Raw genomic sequence first — 19,849 nt, 5'->3', positions numbered from 1 at the left:
CCAGTACAGATGCCTGAGTACTAACAGAGGAAGAAGAGGGGGCTAATTTCCTTTCAGAATGTTGGAAACAGTGATCATTGTATTGCAATTAAAGTAATCAGTGTTATTCAACTGAACATGTAAGAGTGGTTTAAGTAAGAAATACAAAAGAGGAGGAGAAGGTGAAATGTTCGTATTTGACCACTGGGACAATAGACAACACTTCTCTAGTCTTATGGCTAAAACACACAGCTTTGAGACTGGCCAGCCGCCTTGCTGACTCCCTCCTCCCTTCCAGACTCCTCTCTCAGGAGCTGCCTCCTCAGACCTTTCCTGTCCAGCTGCTGGGCTGGGCTGGGCTGGGCCTGAGCCCAAGCTCCTGGCCAGGTTCCACAAGCCTCTCTGGTTTCTAAAGTGAGTCATTCCCTCCTCTGAGTAGCCTAGCACTCTCTGCCACACACACCCTGCCCTGCCCTGTCATCCCTTAACTCTGAGACATCTGGGCTCACCCAGGACTTTCTGCTCAGTAATCACGTAGACCAGGAGAAAGAGAAAGAACCACAGCAAAGCAAGAACAGCCCTCAAACTATTTTTTTTTTTTTTGAGACAGGGTTTCTCTGTAGCTTTGGAGCCTCTCCTGGAACTAGCTCTTGTAGACCAGGCTGGCCTTGAATTCACAGAGATCCCCCTGCCTCTGCCTCCCGAATGCTGGGATTAAAGGTATATGCCACCACCGCCCGATGTGCCATCTTAACCGGAAGGCTAACAATGGCTAGCCTGGGGTTTGCCATCAGTCAGCAAGATCTCTTGATGCACCGCTCTGGACACTCTTCTGGGAGAAACTTGCCCATTCTGAGATCTACACGGGTGTTTTCCCATTATGGGATGTTAGATTGTAAGACTTTAAGACAATTCTGAAGCCATTTCTGATAATTCTGAACCCTCTCAGCCTCTGTGCCATAGTGCTTCCCCATTCAGTCCCCTGGGAAACGGGGTCAAAATGACCTCTTACCACATCTGATCTGGCAAAAGTTCTCCAGCCAATTATTGGTAATAGCCCTTTCAAATAAGCCAATCACAACCCACCTTGTTTCTATGGCCTTCTCCTTTAAAAGTAGCCTGTACCAGCTAGTCGGGGTCTCTTGGCTTCCCGAATGCTGAGGGACCCTATCATGACAGAATTAATAAAATTCTCATGCTTTTGCATGGGCTGTGGTGTGAGAGGTGATCTCTGGGGGCGACTCTTCCTCGGTGTTTGGACACTAGAGTCCAACAAGATACGAATTACAGGCCACCGATTTTGCTGTTTTGGTTTGGTTTGGTAGGTTTTGAACGAAGAGCTTCTTTAGTGCTAAGCACATGCTTTACCACTGAGCCACATTCCAGCCCGGGGTCCACAGTTTTGGACAAAGGGGCCCCACCAGGCCAGCCTAAAAATCAAAAGGAGCAGGGAGGTGGTGGCGATGCCTTTAATCCCAGCACTTGGGAGGCAGAGACAGGTAGATCTCTGTGAGTTAAAGGTCAGCCAGGTTTATAGAGTGAGTTCCAGGACAGGTTCCAACATTAGACAGAGAAACCCTGTCTTGAAAAAAAAAAAAAAAATTAATTTACAAGCCACCCACACTAAAGTTCCACAGTCACCAAGTGAAACCCATATGTTTATATGACTTTCCAAGAAATTAGGATTAGAGAGATGTCAGCTGATTTTCCAGACCAACAGGTTTCAATCAGTGTGGAAAGGAGTTCCCTCTGTCTTAATCCTCTCATAGGAGCAGCTGAGACAGCCTGCTGTTGACTCAGCAGTTACGTCTCTGTTGCCGTCACCCTGTCACCCTGTCCCTGCCTTACGAGGAGTGGAGCTAAATGACCAATCCATATCTTGGTTTGTTTGTTTTTTCTCTGCTGCCTTCAGGCTTCTTCTGTTTACAAAACCAACTTCCTTTGCTTGGACCACACAAAACTTACACTGCGTTTTAGAGAATGAAGTCTTGTTTTGTTTGTTTGTTTGCTTGGTTGGTTTTGGTTTCGTTATTGTTGTTTTGAGACACTGTTTCCCAGTAGCTATGGAACCAGTCCTGAAATTCTCTCTGTAGACCAGACTGGCCTCGAACTCACAGAAATCCTGCCTTTGCCTCCTGAGTGCTGGGATAAAGGCATGCACCACCGCTGCCCAGCAGTTTGCTTGTTTTTATTTACTTTTTGATTTGTTTCAAGTCAGAGTCTCGTGTAGAACAGTCTGGCTCCTAACTAGTGGCCGAGGATGACTCTGAGTTCCCAATCCTCCAGTCTCTGCCGTCTTCGATAGCCTGAGTTAAAAGGCATGCACCACCGTGCCCTGCTTGCACCACCACACCCTGCTGGCATCTGCTTTTGATGGTGGCAGTGTTACTTGAGTGAACCCATGGCTTTGTGAATGCTGGAAGTGCTTTATGACTGAGCTTTTACCCGGTCCTCATTTTACTTTTTGTGACTCAGTTTCATCAAATTGCCTAACCTGGCCTTGAACTCTAGGCCAGCATGGGCTACAGAAGATCTAGTTTCAAAAAAAAGAAAGAAAAAAGGCTGGGGGTGGTGGTGCCTGTGTGAACTGCTGATAGTAGGGAAACGAGAAAAAAACTTTCCCCAGTCTGGATACATGTTGTTATCAATATAAACACCAGGCCCTGCCCCGAGGCCCTGCGAGGGTAAACAAGTTTCTTCAGTTTATACACAGGCTGCACACTTGCATGTCCCTAACCCTGTGTGGTCAGAGTGTACAAATCATACCTAGAACCAACATGTTAGGGTTACTAGATTGCAGGTGGCTCTCCCTACTCCAGAATGCTTAAACCTACTGCAGAGCAGGGCAGGGCGGGGTGGGGAGGAGGCAGACTATCCTCTGCAACTCTCCTAGTCCTTGAAGGCTGCCAGTCTCTGACTAAGGGTTCTGGATTTTCCCCTGCTGGGTCCAATGAGCCATCTGCTAGGAGACTGCAGTCAAGACATCCTGATACAATAGCTACCTAGAATTACGGTCCTCCCTATGAGGTCCTGATACCTAGAAATTACAGTACTCCTGATGAGGTGATTGTCTTTTTTTTTTTTTTAAAGATTTAGTTATTATGTATACAGTGTTCTGTCTGTATGTATGCTTGTAGGCCAGAAGAGGACATCAGACCTCATTATAGATGGTTGTGAGCCACCATATGGCTGCTGGGAACTGAACGCAGGACTTCTGGAAGAGTAGGCAGTGCTCTCAACCTCTGAGCCATCTCTCCAGCCCGAGGTGATTGTCTTTTGAGATAGTGTCTCAGTATGCAGGCTAGACTCTCTTTTCTTTTCAGTTTTTCAAGACAGGATTACACTGTGGAGCTCTGCCTGTCTTAGAACTTGCTCTGTAGACCCGGCTGGCCTTAAAATCAGAGTAGCCCACTGTGTCCTGGAACTCATTATGTAGACCAGCCTGATCTTGAATTGAAAGAGGTCTGCTTGCCTCTGTCTCCAGAGTGCTGGGATTAAAGGCCTGCACCACCATGACCATTTCAAGTTGTCCAAACTCTGGATTCTTCTGTCTTAGTCTCTGAGGTGCTGGGGTCACAAGGTGAGCCACTGTATATTATTTACGCTTGAGCGATAAAAGAAAAATAGAAAACACGTAAGATTGTGCTTTTTAAGCTGTGACTTCAGCTGATGAAATTGGGGAGATAAAATTGTTTTTCATCTAAATCCCATTTATATTGCTATAACAAGTTCTTATTTGTGAATTGCTTTTGTAATTCTTTCTAATCTTAAGGAAACTTAAAAATAAATTGGCAAAGATTATAAAGGTTTATTTTGTTTGCTTGTCTGTTTTATTTTGTTTTGTTTTTTTAATATTTATTTATTTATTTATTATGTATACAGCATTCCTTCCATGTATGTCTGCAGGCCAGAAGAGGGCACCAGATCCCATTACAGATGGTTGTGAGCCACCATATGGTTGCTGGGAATTGAACTCAGGACCTTTGGAAGAGCAGGCAATGCTCTTAACCTCTGAGCCATCTCTCCAGCCCCCTAGTTTTATTTTTTGAGACAGGGTTTCTCTGTGTAGTCCTGGCTATCCTGGAACTCACGCTGTAGACCAGTTTGGCCTCGACCTCGCAGAGATCTCCAGCCTCTTCCTCCTGAGTGCTAGGATCAAAGCGCACTACCACCACTGCCTGGTAAAAGTTTGTTTATTTGTTTGTTTGTTTTTGAGATAGGATGTTATCTTGTAACCCTCGGTAGCCTGGAACTCACTCTATAAACCAGGCTAGCCCCAACTCATAGAGCTCTGCATACCTATGTCTCCTATGTCCTGGGACTGCCTATGTCCAGCATAAAGGAATATATTTATAATTTAAAATGGCAGAATCAAACTATTAAATTGCCAAGGTTGTGCAATGCCACACCTTCAGAGTCACAGCTCTTGTGAGGCAGAGACAGGTAGATCCTCAGAGCTCGCTGGCCAGTCAACCTAGCTGAATCAGTGCCAGGCCGGTGAAAGAACTTCAGAAAGTAAGGTGGCTAACTCCTGAGGACCAGCATCCACGGTTGCCCTCTGACCGCCACACACACATGAAGATGCACACCCACTCACACACACAAGAGAAAGTTAAATAGAAAAGAAAATATGAAGGTGGAGAGGACTGGTAGCGAGAATCTTTTCGTGACCTCAGGATAAGGGGTCTCAGGCTTGTACCTGCATTATTACAGCTTTGTCAAAATGCATCCTCCGTAGGTGAGGTCTCATGGGGAGATCCTGAGTTATCTAGCTCAATTATACCTTTCAAATTATAAAAATTCCCTTTTCTGCTTCACCTTTCCTTTCTTTGCTGTGTTAGGATGGACCCAGGGTCTCCTAGATGCTGAGCACAGAACCCTCCCTCTTTTGAACACGAGCTGATAGGTCATCCCTAAAACACATTCAGACGAGCTGCTGACCTTTGGAAAGCAAAGCAAAGACTATATTGAGAAAGGACTGCAACCAGGCTTGGCTGCCACGGGAGCTATTTAGAACACAACCGCTTGCTCAGTTATATCCTAGCACAGGGGCCGCAGGGGTCATTGGGACATGCCGACAGCTGCTGTGTTCTGGGCACAGGAGGATGTGCACCAAGCTAGGGCCTGGGAAGGAAGCCATGGAACTTCCTCACAGGCTGTGCCAGGCAAGCACATGCCATTCGAATAGATCACTGCTCCACACAACTAAAAAGTAAAGCCGATGCTAAATGGGTTCACATCACATGGCTCCGATTCCAGAAGCAACAGAAAACAAAATGATAAAAATTCAAATTGTGACTGGATGGTGGTGGTGCACGCCTTTAATCCCAGCACTTGGCAGGCAGAGGCAAGTGGAACTCTGTGAGTTCAAGGACAGGCTCTAAAAGCTAAAGAGAAACCCTGCTTCGAAAAACAAAAACAAACAAAAAATCAAATTGTGGTGTATTTTAAGAGTTTACTATTTTACTGTGTTATTTTATTTTATTTATTTTTTTGTTTTTGAGCAGGGTTTCTTTGTATATCTTTGACTGTCCTGGAACTCACTTTGTAGACCAGGCTTGCTGGCCTCAAAGAGATCAGCCTGCTTCTGCCTCCCAAGTGCTGGGATTAAAGGTGTGCGCCACCATGTCTGGCTATTTTTGGGATAGTCTCTCTATGTAGCACTGGCTGGCCTGGAACTCAGTACACACATACACATACACACATACACACGCGCGTGCACACACGTACATATGCATATGTGTATATACATATATATGCGTGTGTGTATTGAGTATTTGTGTGTGTGTGTGTGTGTGTGTATATATATATATATATATATATATATATATATATATATATTCAAATGGGGGCAGCCTGTATATGACGGTTCTGTTGATTGAACTTGTCCATATTGGGTTTCATGGCCTAAGGTGATGAGGACCAGGTCTGACTGACCAGGTCTCTTCCTCAAGAGGGCACCAGATCTCATTACAAATGGTTGCTGGGAATTGAACTCAGGACCTTTGGAAGAGCAAGCAGTGCTCTTAACCGCTGAGCCATCTCTCCAGCTCCCATACATACATACATGCATACATATATACGTATATCAGGTTGGCCTCAAACTTGCAGCAGCCCTCTTGCCTCTGTCTACCAAGTGCTGGGATTACAGGCGAGACAGTTTCCATTGTCCTGGAGCTGACTCAATAGCCTGTGTGGCCGCAGAGCTCCAGAGAGCTGCCTGCCGCTGTCTCCCCAGCCTTGGGATCATAGATGCTCAGCACCTGTGGCTGGGAAGCAGAACTCAGGTCCTCGTGCTTGCATCGCGACCATCTTACTGACTGTGCCATCTGCCCAGCCCCAAGAGTGTTCTTCTAAAGATAACCAATTTTATATACATACATACATACATACATACATATATATTCCTTTTTGAAACTATAACTAAGATGGAAGAGAAGATGAGATTATCTAGTTATTTATTTATTTATTGGCAGACTTTCACCTTGTGGCCCAGGCTGTCATTGCACTAACAGCAATCCTCCGCCTCACCCTGCCAAGATCTAGTATTACAGGCATGAGCCACCACATCTGACAAGCTTGTTTTTAAATACTATATTAGCTATCATTTCAAACAATACATTCTTTTTGGAGGGTGCTCAGTATTGAACAAGAGCTGCCAGGCACATGCTCTGTCACTCACCCACCTTCCCAGCACCGGGTTTTTTTTTCTTTAACCTCTAGCCACCTTTCTAGTTAAAGCACATCAGATTTTAAGGTGATAGCACCAAGTAGTAGTTTAAAACATTATAATAAACACAGAATACAGTGTTTTATTATGGACTCTAGAGTTGCTATGTGCAGTATACACTAGGTGTCGGTTTGAAAAAAAATACAAATTCAAGGTAACGTGAGAGGCGTCTTCTTTGGTAGTACTTTGAGTGAGTCCCTGACTCGCGAAAACCCTTGTATAGGGAGCGTGATCTTGGAGAACACACAGTCTGGCCACCTGCCCGCAGCAGCCCCTGCAGTGGGAAACTGGAGCTGCAAGGAGCCAGTAGAGGCTGTGATTCATAACGAAAGGACCAGGGTGGAAGCTGCAGTTTGATGGTTGTTTGGACTCTGAGCTATATCCTCCATACCAGGTGGGAACAGTAATAAAGCCTTCCCAGGGCTGTGGAGGTTAGCCAAGTTAATGCATAGAAACGCCTTTAGCCTGGAGCGCTCCATGTGTGGCTCAGACGTTTGCCTTGTGGACTCTCTTCCCTGACTGGACTCTGGTGATTTTGGATGATGTTTGTGAAAAGACATGCTGATTATAATTGACAGTGGGTGACAGGCACTGTATCTGAGTCTTCTGAACAGTTTTTTCCTTTAAGCAAGCGTTGGATAGAGCTTCTCAGAACAGGCCAGGAGAATAGGCTTGGACAAGCTTAGAGACAAGGAGCTAAGAGACGGAGGTCCTGACACTCAGCAAACACATCAAGGCTTCATCCAAAGGTCAAATAGGCCACTATTCCTTCAGACTTTGCCCCCTCCTTCCTTTTTTACACTGCCATTATGACTTTCTTTCTGTTCCTAAGGGCCAAGTGGAGTCTTTGTCAAGGAGACCTTTCACCGCTTTTTGCCTTTGGACCCTCTTCCTAGACATTCCTCCCAGGCTGTCTGTGTGACTAACTTGCTCGCACCAATTTGGTCTCCCCAGAGTTGTCTACTTGTGTTCCAGTGAGCTGCCGAGGCCTTTTGCTTTACTCAAAGAGCAACCGTAGAGTCAGTAAGAACTTTCCTAGTGAAGCAGTGTGAGCCCTGGAGTGCTGTAATCTCTCAAGCTCCAATCTGACAGCTCCAAGCCTGGAGGCTTATAGACTTAATGCTTCAGCTGCTCTGGGTTTCACTGGCCGGTAGACCAGCAGTCAGGAGCTCATAGACCCCAAGCTGCTGTAAGCCGCGGCCATCAGCAGTGTTCAGCGGCAGGTACAACTCAAATGTAGGACCCCGGAAATTCATTCCTCTCCCTCCCTCCCTCCCTCCCTCCCTCCCTCCCTCCCTCCCTCCCTCCGTCTTTCTTTCTTTCTTTCTTTCTTTCTTTCTTTCTTTCTTTCTTTCTTTCTTTCTTTTTTTGAGACAGGTTTTCTCTAGCAGTCCTAGCTGTCCTGGAACTCTCTTTGTGGTCCACCACTGCTAGGCAGGACCCTGGATCTTAAAGGCTCAGTGAACTCTCTCTGCGATTTGACCAATGCCTCTCTCTGCCCAGCTGAAAAGTCTTAGCATTGGCCTTCTCTATACTTCTGCTGTCCTTGGTCCTCGCTTCCTACCACTTCCTGTCGCTGCCACTCTTTACAAGTTAAGGTAGCCTTTTACTCTGCTTCTGCTCAAGCTGCTCCATTAATGTTACCAGCCCAGCCCGCTGTACTTAGGACTTTACAGTAAAATGTTCGAAGAAGAAAGAAAACTGTTGTCTTAGGGTTTCTATCGCTGTGAAAAGACTCCATGACTACGGCAACTCTCATAAAGGAAAACATTTCACTGGGCTCATTTACAGTTGCGAGGTTCAGTTCATTATCATCATGGTGGGAGCACAGAGACATGCAGGCAAGCTGGAGAGGTAGCGCTACAGGTTGCTATGCAGGCAACAGGAAGTAGACTGAGGCTCTGGGTATGGCTTGAGCATATGAGACCTCAAAGCCCAACCCCACAGTGACACACTTCCTCCAACAAGGCCTTACCTATTCTAACAAAGCCATCCCTCCTAGTAGTGCTATTCCCTGTGAGCTTAATGGGTCAATTACATTCAGACTCCCATAACTATTATTCAGTAATTCAAGAAAAGCCTTTTGGTGGGTACAATGTTACAACACCGGAGAGGTAAGGCATGCATGTGCCTCCAGGTTGATTCCAAAAGTGAGTTGACAAATTAACAACAACAACAACAAAAAACCTTAAGACACACATACATAAAGGAGAAAACAAAAAATAAAAGTGGGTTGAACAGGGCACACAGACGTAGATGCAGGCAAAAATGAACCTAGTCATATAGCCAATACAAGGACATGGTGTGTGTTTTCACCAATCACAACACAGCTCCCAGTTTCACAATCGCTGGCTCCTTGCTGAGGCCAGAAGAGGGCACTGGAACCCCTGGAACTGGAGGAACGGTTGTGAGCTGTCAGGTGGGTGCTGGGAACTGAACTCAGGACCTCTGCAAGAGCAGCAGAGGCTTTTAACCACTAAGCCGTTTCTCTGGCCCCAGAGCGACTCTTAAAACAGTCTCCTGGGGTCCTCAATCACCTTGTAAAGAAGTCCAGCTGTTACCAACGAGTTGGCTGGTGTTCTTCCAATCTACCCAGACTGGAATTATGGGCCGGCACACAATTCTCACCTGGCAGTGCTGGCAGCACTAGGCCCCTGAGTGCCCGAGGCCTTGGGTTTGGATCAGCAGAGCCAGAGGCTCATGGCTCAAGCTCCAAGAGCCAGTGGCATATGACTCCAGAGACCTTGTGGAAGTGAAACCAGCATCTGGGGCGGCAGATATAGCTGAAGTCTCTAGCTGGAGACTGCTTCCACCTGTACACGAGGATCTTTGCAAACCTCTTCAAGGGTTTTTTTGTTTTGTTTTGATTTGATTTGATTTGATTTGATTTGTTTTTTTTCCAAGACAGGGTTTCTCTGTAGCTTTGAAGCCTATCCTGGAACTCACTTTGTAGACCAGGCTGTCCTAGAACTCAACAGAGATCACCTGCTTTTGCCTCCCAAGTGTTGGGAGGGATTTTTTTAAACAACAACAACAACAGCAACAACAACAACAAAAGAGGTGTCCACCTTTATAAGTATCCTTTGATGCCATCTGGAAGATGGCAATTCTGTCCAAACTAAAGCTGAGTAAAATTGTGACCACTATTTCTACCATGGTTTTCAAGATAGAGAGTGTTGCGCATAAGAACATCATCCTGGGCTGGAGAGATGGCTCAGTGGTTAAGAGCACTGCTTGCTCTTCTAGAGGTCCTGATCTCAATTCCCAGTAACCACATGGTCACTCAAAACCATCTGTAATAAGATTTGGCACCCTCTCCTGACCAGCAGGTATACATGTAGACAGAACACTATATACATAATAAATAAATATTTTTAAAAAAGAACATCATCTCTGGCCAGGCAGTGGTGGTGCACGCCTTTAATCCCAGCATTTGGGAGGCAGGGGCAGGAGGATCTCTATGAGTTCAAAACTAGCCTGATCAGCAGAGCGAGTTCCAGGACAGGCTCCAAAGCTACACAGAGAAACCCTATCTTGAATAACCAAACCAAAAGAAGGAGGAGGAGGAGGAGGAGGAGGAGGAGGAGGAGGAGGAGGAGGAGGAGTCATCATCTCTTGTGTGGGGCAGGTGTGTGGGACAGGACAAGATCCAGTCACCATGGTGCTCTGCTTCCAGAACAACCAGCCAAAGTTTGGCTTTCACAGTGACAGCAGTGACAGAAAGCATATGCCAAGGCCCATGGGGAGCTCCTGAAGATGTAGACTGAGGATGAGCTCCAAGACACTGTCAATTTATTTATGTATGTATGTATGTATGTATGTATGTATGTATTTATTTATATTCGTACAGACACTGGAAATATTGTCAGTTTTGGGGGGGTGATTATTAACAAATATCATAAATATGGTTGGGATCACAGACAATCTGGGGCCACCCTGTCTGTGCTGCAGAAGCTGCTACAGCCAGGCCACCAATGTCATCAGTAGGGACAGGTTCTGTTAAGGACCAGACAGGCTATTCAATGAATTGTAGAACCAAGAGTGAGCCAGTCCTCCTGCTCCTCTTGAACACCTCAGTTCTCTAATGCGGCAAACGTTGAACTTCTGTGGTCCTGCGTGCAACAAGCCATCTTCACATACGAGTCCAGGTGTGGCTGACTCACTGCACTGCATGTCCATGTGCAGACGCAAAGCCTGCAGCCTGCTGTAGCCGAGGTTGGCCTTGAACTCATGATCTTCATACCTCTGCCTCTCAAGAACTATCTTTCTCTTCATGTTTATGTGTGTGTGTGGGTGGGGGGAGGGAGTGCCAGCAGAGGCCAGAGAGAGGGTGTCAGAATCTTTGGATCTGGAGTTAAGGTGGTTGTGAGCCCCACATTGTGGGTGCTCTGGGGGCTGAACTTGAGTCCTCTTTAAAAGCAACAGCAAGGGGCTGTTCACACTGAGATGGCTCAGTGGTTAAGAGTCCTGACTGTTCTTCCAGAGGACCCATGTTCAAATCCTCGCATCCACATGGCAGCTCACAACTGTCTGTAACTCCAGTTCTAAGGGACCCAACACCCTCACACAGAATATATATAGGCAAAACACCAATGCACATAAAATAGATATATTGTTCTAGGCCCCTTCCACCTTTTCCGACAGATGTCATGTGACTTAAGCTGGCCTCAGACTCACTGTGTAACTAAGAATGACTTTTTTTTTTAATGTATTTAATTTTGTTTCAGTGAATTGGTATTTTTCCTGCATATATGTCTGTGTGAGGTTGTTGAATTCCTTGGAACTGGAGTTACAGACAGCTGTAAGCTGTCATGTGGGTGTTGGGAATTGGTCCTCTGCAAGAGTAACCAGTGCTTCTAACCACTGAGCCATCTCTCTAGCCACAAGACTTGAAGTTCTTGATCTCCTTCCTCCATAATCCCAGTTGCTGGGGTTACAGGCCTGTGCACTCTGCCTTTTTTTTAATTCTATAAACACTGAGGAAGTTGGAGTTGTTACATTTGCTTTGTTAAATTTGAGACTGGGAAGACCAGTCTCAAAACTGTTTTGTTTATCTTACTGCTTTCTGTACCTGAAAACAATCATTTTCTGTACGTGTTTTCAATGTTAATTTTGATAAGCATTGTACTTACAGCAATAAAATGAAGGATCTTTGTTTGTTTGAGACAGAGTGTCATGTAGCTCAGGCTGGCCTCAAACTGGGTAACCAGAGAGGACAACTGAAACCTTGATCCTCTTGCCTCCACTTCCCAAGTGCTGGGATAACAGGCAGGCACTATCATACTTGGATAAGGATAAAGCATCTCAATGGAAAAGGAGATGGAGGAGGAGGAGCTACCAGACGCAGTTTCACATGCTCAGGTGGAAGACTCATTGCTCATGGGTTTCACCACCAGTGTTCCTGGCATTGGACAGCTGCTGCCATCTTTAGATGCAGTAGCAGTAGCAGCAGCAGCAGCAGCAGCAGCAGGAAGAAGAAGAAGAAGAAGAAGAAGAAGAAGAAGAAGAAGAAGAAGAAGAAGAAGAAGAAGAAGAAGAAGAAGAAGAAGAAGAAGAAGAAAAGAGAGGCAGAGGCAGGCAGATCTCTGGGTATGGGGCCAACCTGATCTATGAGGAAGTTTCAGGACATCCAAGGCAACACAGAGAAACCATGACTCAAAAAAAAGAAAGACAAAATAGATTATGTATGATAATGTAGTTTATATATTACATTCGCAAAACTTCTCTGTTGTCCTGTTTTAGGGTAGGTAGTTCTTCAAGCACAGTGGTACACACCTGAAGTCTCAGCTCTTTGGAAGACTAAAGCAGGAGTATCACTTGAGACCAGGAGTTCTAGACCAGCCTGGACAACACAGTGAGACCCTGTTTTAAACAATATTACTTTATAACAAAATAATATGCCCCATCACACACATAGCACCCTCACAAGTTTCATGTTTATCACTTGTCTTAGCTACACTCTTAGCACTACAAAGAGTAAAACATAAAACAGAGAGAGGCCAAGCCAAGCAAAGGACCTACGTTTAGATCTGCATGAACAGGCTGCACGATGTTTACACATACTGATGGCATAGCCTAATAAGGCACTTCTCAAAATGCACTGGTATTGTGACTACATCTGACTTTGCTTGCCGTGGGTGACTGAACTCATGTGAGTAAAGTCTCTCTGCTGTAAGCTGAGGAGGCCTGACAGGAACGAGTAGGGCAGAGGCTGCTGCTAAAGTCCAGAAAAACAGCTGGCCATGTGGACTTCATGTGTGTAGAAGAGGGAGGGTAAGGGTGGACTCGGGCGAATGCGTATGAAATGCGGATATTATGGGGAATAGGTATTATAACATATTCCAGACATTATGGGGAATCTTTTTATGCACCCACTTCTTATCTGAAGCTGTCCCAGAGTTCCCAGCCAGGTCCTGGATTCTGCTTCTCTTCCCTCCAAAGCAGCACTGCAGAAACAAGTATTCCGTCCTCAGGACACCACAGCCTGCACTGCGAGTCTGCACCAGGGCTGCTGCAGTGATCTTGGCTGGGAGCCATCCTGCTGCCGTGGCTCCTCCTAGACAGTCATCATCAGCGTGCTGTCCAAGACCGTCGTTGTGAGCAGTCAAACACAGTCTGTTCCTGGCTCCAATTGCAGCTGGGAAGTTTTCCATTTTTTTTCTTCTTTCCTGGTTTCTGTTTTGATGATAGCTGGACGCTCCTCCCAGCCTTTATCACCAACCACGAGTCTCAGCAAAGTCATTAAGTCCCGTACTCTGCCAAATCAGTTACTTTATTTTTAAAATATTTCATTTCATATTTTTCTTTCATTTATACACACACACACACACACACACACACACACACACACACACACACGTATATTGCTGAGATCTCACTATGTAGCTTTGGGTATTCTGCAGCTCACTATGTAGACCAGGCTAGCCTTGAATTCTTAGAGATCTGCCTTCCTCTGTCTCTCAACTGCTGGGATTAAAGACGTGTGCCCCTATGCCCAGCTAATTATTTAATTTCTTCCTTTCTTCTTTCCTTCCTTCTTTCCTTCTTCTAAGACAGGGTTTCTCTGTGTAGTTTTGGCTGGCCTCAAACCCACAGATATCCTCCTGTTTTGCCACCCAAGTGTTGGGATTAAAGACATGCGCCTCCATGGCCTGGCTCTTTTTTTCTTAATGATGCATATATGTGTGGGTTTATACATCTGAGTTCAAAGGCCCACAGGGGCCAGAAGAGGGCATCAGATCCTCTACAGTGGTAGTTAACAGTGGGATGGGCATTGACAGAATAGGAGGGGAATGGGCAGTGACAGAAGAGAGGGGGTGGGCAGTGACAGAAGAGAGGGGGTGGGCAGTGACAGGAGGGGGTGGGCAGCGACAGGAGGGGGTGGGCAGTGACAGAAGAGGAGGGGGTGGGCAGCGACAGGAGGGGGTGGGCAGTGACAGAAGAGAGGGGGTGGGCAGTGACAGGAGGGGGTGGGCAGTGACAGAAGAGAGGGGGTGGGCAGTGACAGGAGGGGGTGGGCAGTGACAGAAGAGGAGGGGGTGGGCAGTGACAGAAGAGAGGGGGTGGGCAGCGACAGGAGGGGGTGGGCAGCGACAGGAGGGGGTGGGCAGTGACAGAAGAGGAGGGGGTGGGCAGTGACAGAAGAGGAGGGGGTGGGCAGTGACAGGAGGGGGTGGGCAGTGACAGGAGGGGGTGGGCAGTGACAGGAGGGGGAAGCGGGAGGAACAGGGGATAAGGACTTCTAAGGAATCAGTTTGTCATTTTCGTGGATTGTCTTGGGTTCTTTCTGTAAGAAGCGTGTTGGGGGAATCACAAGGAGAGCTAACATTCTAACTGAATGTGGTGGTGGGCACCTGTAATCATTGTGCTAACTAGAGACACTGAGGCAGGGGGATCACTGCTAGTTTCAAGCCAACCAAGGCTACTACCAAAGTGAGGCACTGTTCCAAAAAATTAATTTTTAAAAATTAAGAAATAGAAAATAGCCAGTCGTGCTTAAAATCTTGTGGCACCTGAACCTGTAACACCCCCCCCCCCCACTTAACAGATTCTAAGTTTATACAGCTAGCTACCCAGAATGCTTTGCTGGTTCCCCTAATTCTGAAGCAAATTTTAAACTAAGACTAGTAAAGTCAGTATAATGGCACTGCTTCTTAATGGACAAGCAGTCACAGCCACTGGGGAGGCTGAATTAGGAGGTTCCTTTGAACCCAGAAGTAGGAGACTAGCCTAGACAATATAGCAAGACCCCAACCAACTCTTTACAATAATTAAACTACTATTGGAACAGCTGGTTCCTGTTTTGGTCCCGAGGGTGCTTGCAGTGTAGACCTTCTAGGAGTGTAGTGGGTGTACAGAAAGGTGAACAGGCCGGGAAGACTTTTCACAGGGAGGTGACAGCTCTCTTAGGAAAGGAGAAGCTCTGAACCCTCAGTAGTAGCTGACCCGAGATCAATGATGGCAGCTGTTACAGCTCTGAGCTCACTGTGGGCCCCCAACGTTGGGGATCTGCAGTGGGATCAAGCTACCTGTGAAAGGCAGCAGCTGGGCGGTGGTGGCTCATGCCTTTAATCCCAGCACTCGGGAGGCAGAGGCAGGCGGATTTCTGTGAGTTTGAGGCCAGCCTGGTCTACAAGAGCTAGTTCCAGGACAGGCTCCAAAGCTACAGAGAAACCTGTCTCAAAGAAAAGTAGAAGCAGATGCAGTAGGCATCTGTCCCCTGGTATAAGCAGCAGGTCTCAGGGGCAGGGGTAACTTACTTCACCCACTAGTCTGGTTAGATTGGCCACACTGGGCTGGGCACTGGGTTTATACAGTTTTATTTTTTTAGATTTATTTATTAGTGATGTATACAGTGTCCTGTCTGCATGTATCCCTGCCAGCCAGAAGAGGGCACCAGATTTCATGTGGTTGCTCGGAATTGAACTCAGGACCTCTGGAAGAGCAGCCAGTGCTCTTAACCTCTGAGCCATCTCTCCAGCCCTTTTTACAGATTTTTTTTTCGGTCATTTGTTACGAGAAGGGTTTCTCTGTGCAGCCCTGGCTATCTTGGAACTTGCTCTGTAGGCCATGCTGGCCTCAAAATCAGAGATCCATATGCCTCTGTCTCTCTGAAAGATCAGTTTCCAAGGCGATTTCATTTTCTTAGTCAAAAAATATCATGGTTGCTGGCTGCTGAAGCAATGGCTTAACAGTTAAGAGCACTTACTGCTTTTTCCAAAGGACCTTGGTTCGATTCCCAGCACCCACATGGCAGCTCATAGCTGTTAGCAATTCCAGTTTCAGGGAATCTGTCACTCTCTCTGATCTCCAAGGGCATTGAGCACACAAATAGTGCACATATATTCATGCAGGCAAAACACTTGATGCATTAAAACACATACACTAGCACCACCATCATCAGAGTGCTGGGATTAAAGGTGTGCACTGCCACTGCCTGGCATTATATTTGGTGAGCCCTGATTGGCTACCTGAATATGACAATGTGAAGAATAATGACCAATCAGTGAGGTCGCCAAAACTAGAAAGGTGTTGGGAGAGTGTACCCCAGTATGAGTGAGCATAGACTCATGGGGATGGCAAGGCTTTCTTCTGGCCCGTGTATGGATGCTGATGAATAGTTGACCTTTAGCTAAAACCAGTATGTGCAGAAAATGCCAACCTCAGCCTGTGCATCCCCGTGTCTGTAACCTGAGATGCTCCTCTAGAGATGTATACATAGAGATTTCTATGTATGTAATAAGCTTGTTGAGTTTCTGGACTGCTGCTGGTGGCTCTATCCTGCTCTCAGCTTTACTTTGCTTGTGGCTGTCATCAAGTTCCAAGGCCCCGTAGGTCCTGGCAGGGAGGGTTTTCCATCAGGGCTGCTGTTCTGTCCTCTTATCTCCTCTCCTTTGATGTTGGAAACCCTGCAGTTTTTCACCTTTATTTCCAGCCCCAAGTTTTTGCATCTGTTCCCTGCTGCCACTCTGCTCACAACCTGGACCTCTACTTCCCCCTCCCAATATACTAAATAATGATTCCCTCCCTTCTCTGCAGAACAGGTCCTCACTGAGGCCAAGGTGGCCTCAGCCTCCTGATGTGGGAATTGCAGGAATGTGCCAGAATGGTTGCCTTTATATTTTCTTTTCTTAATGGTTACATAAGTCATGTACGAAGGGTGAATAGTACTCTCCCCTGCCCAGTATTTTCCCTCTCTCCTGCCTCTTCCTTCTCTTCCTTTTCCTCTTTCTGGTGCCCTGTCTGGCTCACAGGCAGTCCATGTCTGTGTCGTCCCCCCAACCAACCCCATCAATTTCTGTTTGGCTGTCATTAGAACCATAAACAACATGTAGAAGGCCCCTGGTGGTTGTGTGGTGGTGATGATGGTGTGTGTGTGTGTGTGTGTGTGTGTGTGTGTGTGTATGTATGTGTGTGTGTGTGTATGTATCAATGTGTATGTGTGTTTTAATGTGTATGAGTGTTTTGCCTACATGCACTATTCATGTGCCCCGTACCCTTGGAAGTCAGAGAGGACATCAGAGCCCCTGAAACCAGAGTTACTGACAGCTGTGAGCTGCCATGTGGGTGCTGGGACTCAAACCCAGATGCTTTGGAAGAGTAGTAAGTGCTCTTAACTGATAAGCCATTGCTTCAGCAGCCAACACTTCTTATATTTTTTGACTAAGAAAATGGAATCGCCTGGAGACTGACCTTTCACAGTGTTTCCAAGCCCAAAGCCCACTGCAGAAACATCAGTGTCTCCCAGGAAGCCGATGGAACTGCGTCTTTGATGATGTAATGTGTATGCTCACGTATGTCCGTGTACATCCCACAGCATCCTGTATTTTTCTAAAGGTGGGGGACTATCATGGGAAAGGCAGACTTGTTCCTGGGGATCTTTTAACTATAATTCCTATGGACTCAGGAAAATCCAGTGTTGACAGTCCTCATGCATGGTGGCCTTGGTGGGGAGGAGCCTGGGGGACACAGTCACAGACACTCCTATTAGTTTTAGCCGATGTCCTAATTCTTCAGTTTGCTGTGGGTGGAGATGTTCCAAGCCCTTTCTACTTCACTGTCACTAGCTCCTGGTGAGTCACTGGCAGCCCTTCCTACACCACCCCTCCTGCAGGGCAGAGGATCTTGCAGATGCTGCTTCTCCTCTGGTGGGTGCCATAGTAACAGGAAAGCAGCTCCCAGTAGCCTGCCCATAGATGCAAACCAGCACATAGAAGAGGATGATAGGGTGAACTTCACCGCTAAGATCTGAGGGCCCACAAAACGCCCGGTTCAGGTTTCTTTCAGCTTCATCACATGAAAGGAAAGTCACTATTTACAGAGACTAATTTGGCTTCTATGCTTTTTCTCCTCCATGAAACTAAGTGGCCAACATGAGAGAATTTTCTGTTCCCCTTCTTTTTCCTCTCCATCCTTTCCTTTCCCCTTTCCTTCCTCCCTCTCTCTTTCTCTTCTCCCTTCCTCCCCTCTTTCTCCTCCTCCTTTCTTCCTGAGCTCCATCCCCAGCCTGAGAGAAGCTTTTGCTCCTTTGCTTCTTGCAATGCTAGGGTTCAAACCCAGGGTCTTCCACATGCCAGGGAAGCACTCTATTACCAAGCTAGCCCTCCAACCAGAGGGAATTTATTTTTTGTAGAAAACATAGATTTATTCATTTTATGTCACATGTGCTTTTGCCTGTGTGTGTGTGTGTGTGTGTGTGTGTGTGTGTGTGTGTGTGTGTATGCTTGATGCCCTTGGAAGTCAGAAGAAGTCATGAGATCTCTTGGATCAGAAGTTATGGATGGTTGCAAACCACCTGCCACATGGGTGCTGGGACTCGAACCTGGGTCCTTTGTAAGAGCAGCTGGTGCTCTTAACCTCTCAGCCATCTCTCCAGCCACCTGAAGGAATTTTTTATTCCAAAAATAGATAAATAAACCTGGAGTTGTTTGTACTAGTGCTGGAATCTGGGTTCTGCCATTTAACTGCTATTTTCAGAAGACCTACTGTGTGCCAGGCACCAGCTACAGCGAGGACTCTGAAGGTGGAGAGATGACTTGTGAGCACTTATTTAAGATGTCAACTGAGCCTCAAGTGCCAGATCTTTGGGTAAACATGATTCTGGGTATTTCTATGTCTGTTTCAGGATGAGGTTACTATTAACTCAGGATACTGAGGAAATGGGCTGGGCTTCCCCAGTGTAAGTTGGTTTCATCCCCTCTCCTTGCACAAAGTATTATGGCTGTACAGCAAGCAGATAAATGATTTTCCACTTTGGAAAAACAAATCAGACTCCACTGAGATAATATATATTTTATAAAATATATAATACCTATCTATCTATCCTGCTGGAGGAGAGCATATAGACCCTTGGTGGTATATAAATTGGGAGAAGCACTTAGGGAAACTGTCAGTGCTATCAGGAAGGGTTGTGTGTCTCTAGCAACCCATCCTTGGCGTGAGAATTCAGGAGGCAACCCCGAGTGTATGCATCAGAAGACAGGCTCTCCTAGCAGCTTTTTTTTTTTAATTATAAAAAGCTGGAAACAGTGAATTCCCAGCAGGAAGGAGACAGATGAGGAATTTTGTGCTGTCGATTGTATTTTTTTCATTTGCTTGTTTTGGTTTAATTTTAGAGCCCTGCTTTGTGGTCCTGGCTATATATCACGGAACTTACTATAGCAGCCACACTGGCCTTAAACTCATGGCAATCTTCCTGCTTCAATCTTCCAAGTTTCTGGTACTATAGCTATGTATTACTACACCCAACTCTGTCTGTCTGTCTGTGTTTATGTGTGCGTGTGTGTGTGTGTGTGTGTTTTGTTTTAGTCTGTTTTAGAAAGAGATTCATGTATCCCAGGCTAGCCTCAAAGTCATTACATAGCAAATGATGACCTTGTTTAGCTTTTTTGTTGTTGTTGTTTTGTTTTGATTTTCAAGACAAAAGACAATGAGCCAGTCCTGGAACTCACTCTGTAGACCAGGCTGGTCTTGAACACACAGGGATCTGCTTGCCTCTGCCTCCTAAGTACTGGGATTAATGGTGCGTGCCTGGTGATGACCTTGAATTTCCAGTCTTGCCTTTCTCTCCAGAGTACTGAGGTTACAAGTGTGTGTCATGCACAGCTTATGTGCTAATATGATAATCAAACCCAAGATTTC

The sequence above is a fragment of the Arvicola amphibius genome, chromosome 2 (assembly GCF_903992535.2).
Source record: "Arvicola amphibius chromosome 2, mArvAmp1.2, whole genome shotgun sequence".
Classification (NCBI taxonomy): domain Eukaryota; kingdom Metazoa; phylum Chordata; class Mammalia; order Rodentia; family Cricetidae; genus Arvicola; species Arvicola amphibius.
This window is presented reverse-complemented; position numbering follows the sequence as displayed.